The sequence below is a fragment of the Balaenoptera musculus genome, chromosome 9 (assembly GCF_009873245.2).
Source record: "Balaenoptera musculus isolate JJ_BM4_2016_0621 chromosome 9, mBalMus1.pri.v3, whole genome shotgun sequence".
NCBI lineage: Eukaryota > Metazoa > Chordata > Mammalia > Artiodactyla > Balaenopteridae > Balaenoptera > Balaenoptera musculus.
This window is the reverse complement of record NC_045793.1, coordinates 43,050,223-43,056,537: the sequence shown is the minus strand read 5'-3', so window position 1 is coordinate 43,056,537 and position 6,315 is coordinate 43,050,223. Positions and strand designations below refer to the sequence as shown.

Here is a 6,315-nt window from a genome sequence, read left to right as displayed (position 1 = left end):
CCCCACCCCCACCCTGCCTTGGCAACCAGAAGTCCGTTCTCTATATCTGTGAGGCTGTTTCTGTTTCATAGATATGTTTCATTTGTGTTATGTTTTAGATTCCACATACAAGTGATGTCATATGGTATTTGTCTTTCTGATTTACTTCTCTTAGTATGATAATTTCTAGGTCCATCCATGTTGCTGCAAATGGCATTATTTCATTCTTTTTTATGGCTGAGTAATACTCCATTGTATTTATATACCACATCTTCTTTATCCATTCATCTGTCGATGGACATTTAGGTTGTTTCCATGTCTTGGTTGTTGTAAATAGTGCTGCTATGAACATAGGGTGCATGTGTCTTTTTGAATTAGAGTTTTGTCTGGATATGTGCCGAGGAGAGGGATTGCTGAATCATATGGCTACTCAATCTTTAGTTTATTGAGGAAATCATACTGTTTTCCATAGTGGCTGCACCAATTTACATTCCCACCGACAGTGCAAGAGGGTTCCCTTTTCTCCACACCCCCTCTGGCATTTGTTATTTGTAAATGTTTTAATGATGGCCATTCTGACCAGTGTGAATTGATACCTCATTGTAGTTTTGATTTGCATTTCCCTAATAATTAGCAATGTTGAGCATCTTTTCATGTGCCTATTGTCCATCTGTATGTCTTCTTTGGAGAAATATCTATTTAGGTCTTCTGCCCATTTATTGAAAAATATGGAACGCTTCACAGATTTGCATGTCATCCTTGTGCAAGGGGCCATGCTAATCTTCTCTGTATCATTCCAGTTTTTTAGTATATGTGCTGCCGAAATGAGCACAATATAATTTCTTATGTTGTGTGTATATGCCAAATTTAGATTGTTTCCAACTTTTTTGCTCTTACAAATAGCTCTACAATATATATCCTTGTGGTTAAATTGTTTTTGCAATTATCTGTTTATTTACTTGGTCTAAATTCCTAAAAGAGGAATTGCTAGTCAACCTTCTTTTTTTTTTTTTTTTTAGATATTTATCTTTATTTGGTTGCACCAGGTCTTAGTTGCGGCTCGCCGGCTCCTTAGTTGCAGCATGCGGACTTCTTAGTTGCGGCATGCATGTGGGATCTAGTTCCCTGACCAGGGATTGAACCCATGCCCCCTGCATTGGGAGCGTGGAGTCCCAGCCACTGGACCGCCAGGGAAGTCCCTCAACCTTCTTAAGATTGCCAAATAGCCTTCCAGAAGGGTTCTACCAATTTATTCTCCTTCCAGAAGTGTATGAGAGTATGTGTTTCCCATACCCTTGACAACATTGAGTGTAATAATTTTTTAAATCTCTACTGACTTAAATAGTGAAAAATAAAGATAAAAGTTTTGTATTCACATTTCTTTAAATGCTAATGGAGGTAAAGGTTTTTTTCATTTTTTTATTAGTATTTGCATTTTTTTGAATAAACTGCATGAAGAGGTAAGACCTTTGATGGCAGAGACTTATGAGTTTTTGTTTATTTATGACCCAAGCACCTACAACAGTGCCTGTCAAAGAATAAGCACTAAATAAATATTTGTTGAATGAATGAAAGTGTCCAACAATTTCTAAGAGTTCTTCAGCTTTCAAAGGAATTAATATTTAGGATGGGTTTCAAATATTTTTCTCAGTTTATCATGTGCCTGTCAGCTTTATTTATTGTATTCTCTGCTACGTACAAGTTTTTAAAAATCAGTGTTTTCCCCCTTTGTGTCAGGATATTACATATATCAGGACTGTATGTGTGTGTGTGTGTATGTGTGTGTGTACACATCTTTTTCCAACTATTTTTTACATTTTGAGTCATGTGTACCTTATTTTACTCTATAGTGTATTTGATTTTCTTAGTTTTTTCAGATAGGCAAATGTCTTCTGCAAAAAAAATCTTTTTCTCTTTTTCAATATTTATATGTCTCATTTCATTTTTCTTATTACTGTTCTTTAAATTCCAGAAAAAATGCCTAATAATAGTGGTTACAGTGGGTATCTTTGTCTTGTTTTTTGACTTGAAGAGAAATACTTCTTATTTGGGAGATATTTATTTCAAGATATTAATTTCAGGATTCTTAAGTTAAAGTTTTTTCTACTTAAGAGGGTTTTTTTAAAATCTGGAATAGATTTTGGATTTTACCAAATGTTTTGACACCAGTATTTTTGATATTTTGACCTTAATATTTTCCTTGTTCTAGTAATATGGTTAATTATATTAATAAATTTCCTGAAATTATATCATTCTTATACTCCTAGAATAAACTCACTTGGACATAGTATATTTTGTAATATAACTCTAGTTTTGATTTGCTAATATTTCGTATGTGATTATTATATTCATAGTTATACATTTAGTCTGTAGTTGTCCCTCTTTAAGGCTCTAATATGTCAAGTTTTGGTACCAAGGTTATACAAGTTTTGTAAAATAAATTGTAAAGCTTTTATTTTCCTCCCTTTTAATAAGTTTCATAGCATGGAAATTATGTGTTCCTTAAAGATGAACACATATGAAAAGACTTGCTAATAAATTTCTCTGGATCCAGTACTTTAACAGTAGGTCTTTTACCTTTTCCATGCTTTTTGTTCTGTGTAGACTCTCAACTTCTTTTATACAAACTCGGCCATTTGTATTTTCATTTTAAAATTTTCATTTAATCATGATTTTTAAATTTATCAACATAGAGATGTAAATTATATTTTCTTAAAAGTTTTCACAATTTCTTTTGTATCTTTGCTTAAATCCACTTCTCATTATTGATATTTTATATTGGATTTTTTATTTGGGGGGTTAGTTCTCTTTCTCTCTTTTCTGGTTTTGATTATGCTTGAGGGGAGCTTGCCAATGTAATTAGCCCTGTTGAAAGAATGGATTTTGGATTTACCATCATTTCTCCACTTTTCTAATTAATTAAATTTGCTTTAAACTTTGTGCATCCTTCCTCCTGCTTCTCTTATATTTCTCTTTCTGGATTGACTTAAATGCTTAATTGTTTCTGTGGGGTTTTTTTTTTGAATTTTATTTTATTTATTTTTTTATACAGCAGGTTCTTATTAGTCATCCATTTTATACACATCAGTGTATACATGTCAATCCCAATCGCCCAATTCATCACACCACCACCTTCACCCCCCACCGCTTTCCCCCGTTGGTGTACATACGTTTGTTCTCTACATCTGTGTCTCAATTTCTGCCCGCCAAACCGGTTCATCTGAACCATTTTTCTAGGTTCCACATGTATGCGTTAATATACTATATTTGTTTTTCTCTTTCTGAATTACTTCACTCTGTATGACAGTCTCGAGATCCATCCACGTCTCTACAAATGACCCAATATCATTTCTTTTTATGGCTGAGTAATACTCCACTGTATATATGTGCCACATCTTCTTTATCCATTTGTCTGTTGATGGGCATTTAGGTTGATTCCATGACCTGGCTATTGTAAATAGTGCTGCAATGAACATTGGGGTGCATGTGTCTTTTTGAATTATGGTCTTCTCTGGGTATATACCCAGTAGTGGGATTGCTGGGTCATATGGTAATTCTATTTTTAGTTTTTTAAGGAACCTCCATACTGTTCTCCATAGTGGCTGTATCAATTTACATTCCCACCAACAGTGCAAGAGGATTCCCTTCTCGCCACACCCTCTCCAGCATTTGTTGTTTGTAGATTTTCTGATGATGTCCATTCTAACTGGTGTGAGGTGATACCTCATTGTAGTTGTGATTTGCATTTCTGTAATAATTAGTGATGTTGAGCAGCTTTTCATGTGCTTCTTGGCCATCTGTATGTCTTCTTTGGAGAAACATTTATTTAGGTCTTCTGCCCACTTTTTGATTGGGTTGTTTTTATTTTAATATTGAGCTGCATGAGCTGTTTATATATTTTGGAGATTAATCCTTTGTCCGTTGATTCGTTTGCAAATATTTTCTCCCATTCTGAGGGTTGTCTTTTCGTCTTGTTTGTAGTTTCCTTTGCTTTGCAAAAGCTTTTATGTTTCATTAGGTCCCATTTGTTTATTTTTGTTTTTATTTCCATTACTCTAGGAGGTGGATCAAAAAAGATCTTGCTGTGATTTATGTCAAAGAGTGTTCTTCCTATGTTTTCCTGTAAGACTTTTATAGTGTCTGGTCTTACATTTAGGTCTCTAATCCATTTTGAGTTTATTTTTGTGTGTGGTGTTAGGGAGTATTCTAATTTCATTCTTTTACATGTAGCTGTCCAGTTTTCCCAGCACCACTTACTGAAGACACTGTCTTTTCTCCATTGTATATCCTTGCCTCCTTTGTCATAGATTACTTGACCATAGGTGCTATGGGGTTTATCTCTGGGCTTTCTATCCTGTTCCATTGATCTATATTTCTGTTTTTCTGCTAGTACCATTTTGTCTTGATTACTGTAGCTTTGTACTATAGTCTGAAGTCAGGGAGCCTGATTCCTCCAGCTCTGTTTTTTTCCCTCAAAACTGCTTTGGCTATTCGGGGTCTTTTGTGTCTCCATACAAATTTTAAGATTTTTTGTTCTACTTCTGTAAAAAATGCCATTGGTAATTTGATAGGGATTGCATTGAATCTGTAGATTGCTTTGTGTAGTATAGACATTTTCACAATATTGATTCTTCCAATCCAAGAACATGGTATATCTCTCGATCTGTTTGTGTCACCTTTGATTTCTTTCATCAGTGTCTTATAGTTTTCTGAGTACAGGTATTTTACCTCCTTAAGTAGGTTTATTCCTAGGTATTTTATTCTTTTTGTTACAATGGTGAATGAGATTGTTTACTTAATTTCTCTTTCTGATCTTTTGTTGTTAGTGTATAGGAATGCAAGAGATTTCTGTGCATTAATTTTGTATCCTGCAATTTTACCACATTCATTGATTAGCTCTAGTAGTTTTCTGGTGGCATCTTTAGGATTCTCTATGTATAGTATCATGTCATCTGCAAACAGTGACAATTTTACTTCTTCTTTTCCAATTTGTATTCCTTTTATTTCTTTTTCTTCTCTGATTGCCGTGGCTAGGACTTCCAAAACTATGTTGAATAAAAGTGGTGAGAGTGGACATCCTTGTCTTGTTTCTGATCTTAGAGGAAATGCTTTCAGTTTTTCACCATTGAGAATGATGTTTCCTGTGGGTTTGTCATATATGGCCTTTATTATGTTGAGATATGTTCCCTCTGTGCCCACTTTCTGGAGAGTTTTTATCATAAATGGGTGTTGAATTTTGTCAAAAGCTTTTTCTGCATCTATTGAGATGATCATATGGTTTTTATTCTTCAGTTTGTTAATATGGTGTATCACATTGATTTGCGTATATTGAAGAATCCTTGCATCCTGGGATAAACCCCACTTGATCATGGTATATGATCCTTTTAATGTGCTTTTGGATTCTGTTTGCTAGTATTTTGTTGAGGATTTTTGCATCTATATTCATCAGTGATATTGGTCTGTAATTTTCTTTTTTTGTAGTATCTTTGTCTGGTTTTGGTATCAGGGTGATGGTGGCCTCGTAGAATGTGTTTGGGAGTGTTCCTCTGCAATTTTTTGGAAGAGTTTGAGAAGGTTGGGTGTTAGCTCTTCTCTAAATGTTTGATAGAATTCACCTGTGAAGTCATCTGGTCCTAGACTCTTGTTTGTTGGAAGATTTTTAATCACAGTTGCAATTTCATTACTTGTGATTGGTCAGTTCATATTTTCTATTTCTTCCTGGTTCAGTTTTGGAAGGTTGTACCTTTCTAAGAATTTGTCCATTTCTTCCAGGTTGTCCATTTTATTGGCATAGAGTTGCTTGTAGTAGTTTCTTAGGATGCTTTGTGCTTCTGTGGTGTCTGTGGTAACTTCTCCTTTTTCATTTCTAATTTTATTGATTTGAGTCCTCTCCCTGTTTTTCTTGATGAGTCTGGCTAATGTTGTATCAATTTTGTTTATCTTCTCAAAGAACCAACTTTTAGTTTTATTGATCTTTGCTATTGTTTTCTTTGTTTCTATTTCATTTATTTCTGCTCCAATCTTTATGATTTTTTTCCTTCTGCTAACTTTGGGTTTTGTTTGTTCTTCTTTCTCTAGTTCCTTTAAGTGTAAGGTTAGATTGTTTATTTGAGATTTTTCTTGTTTCCTGAGGTAGGCTTGTATAGCTATAAACTTCCCTCTTAGAACTGCTTTTGCTGCATCCCATAGGTTTTGGATCATCGTGTTTTCATTGTCATTTGTCTCTAGGTATTTTTTTATTTCCTCTTTGATTTCTTCAGTGATCTCTTGGTTATTTAGTAACGTATTGTTTAGCCTCCATGTGTTTGTGTTTTTTATGTTTTTTTCCCCTGTAAT

The 6,315-nt window shown here is 34.2% G+C and overlaps 1 non-coding gene across 1 annotated transcript; it reads right to left on the bottom strand.

Annotated features, from left to right (window-relative positions):
- Positions 1-701: 701 nt before the first annotated feature.
- On the bottom strand, positions 702-811 carry LOC118901415. Its single transcript, XR_005021387.1, has one exon. It is a non-coding gene; the product is annotated as a U6 spliceosomal RNA (small nuclear RNA).
- Between the last annotated feature and the right edge of the window lie 5,504 nt (positions 812-6,315).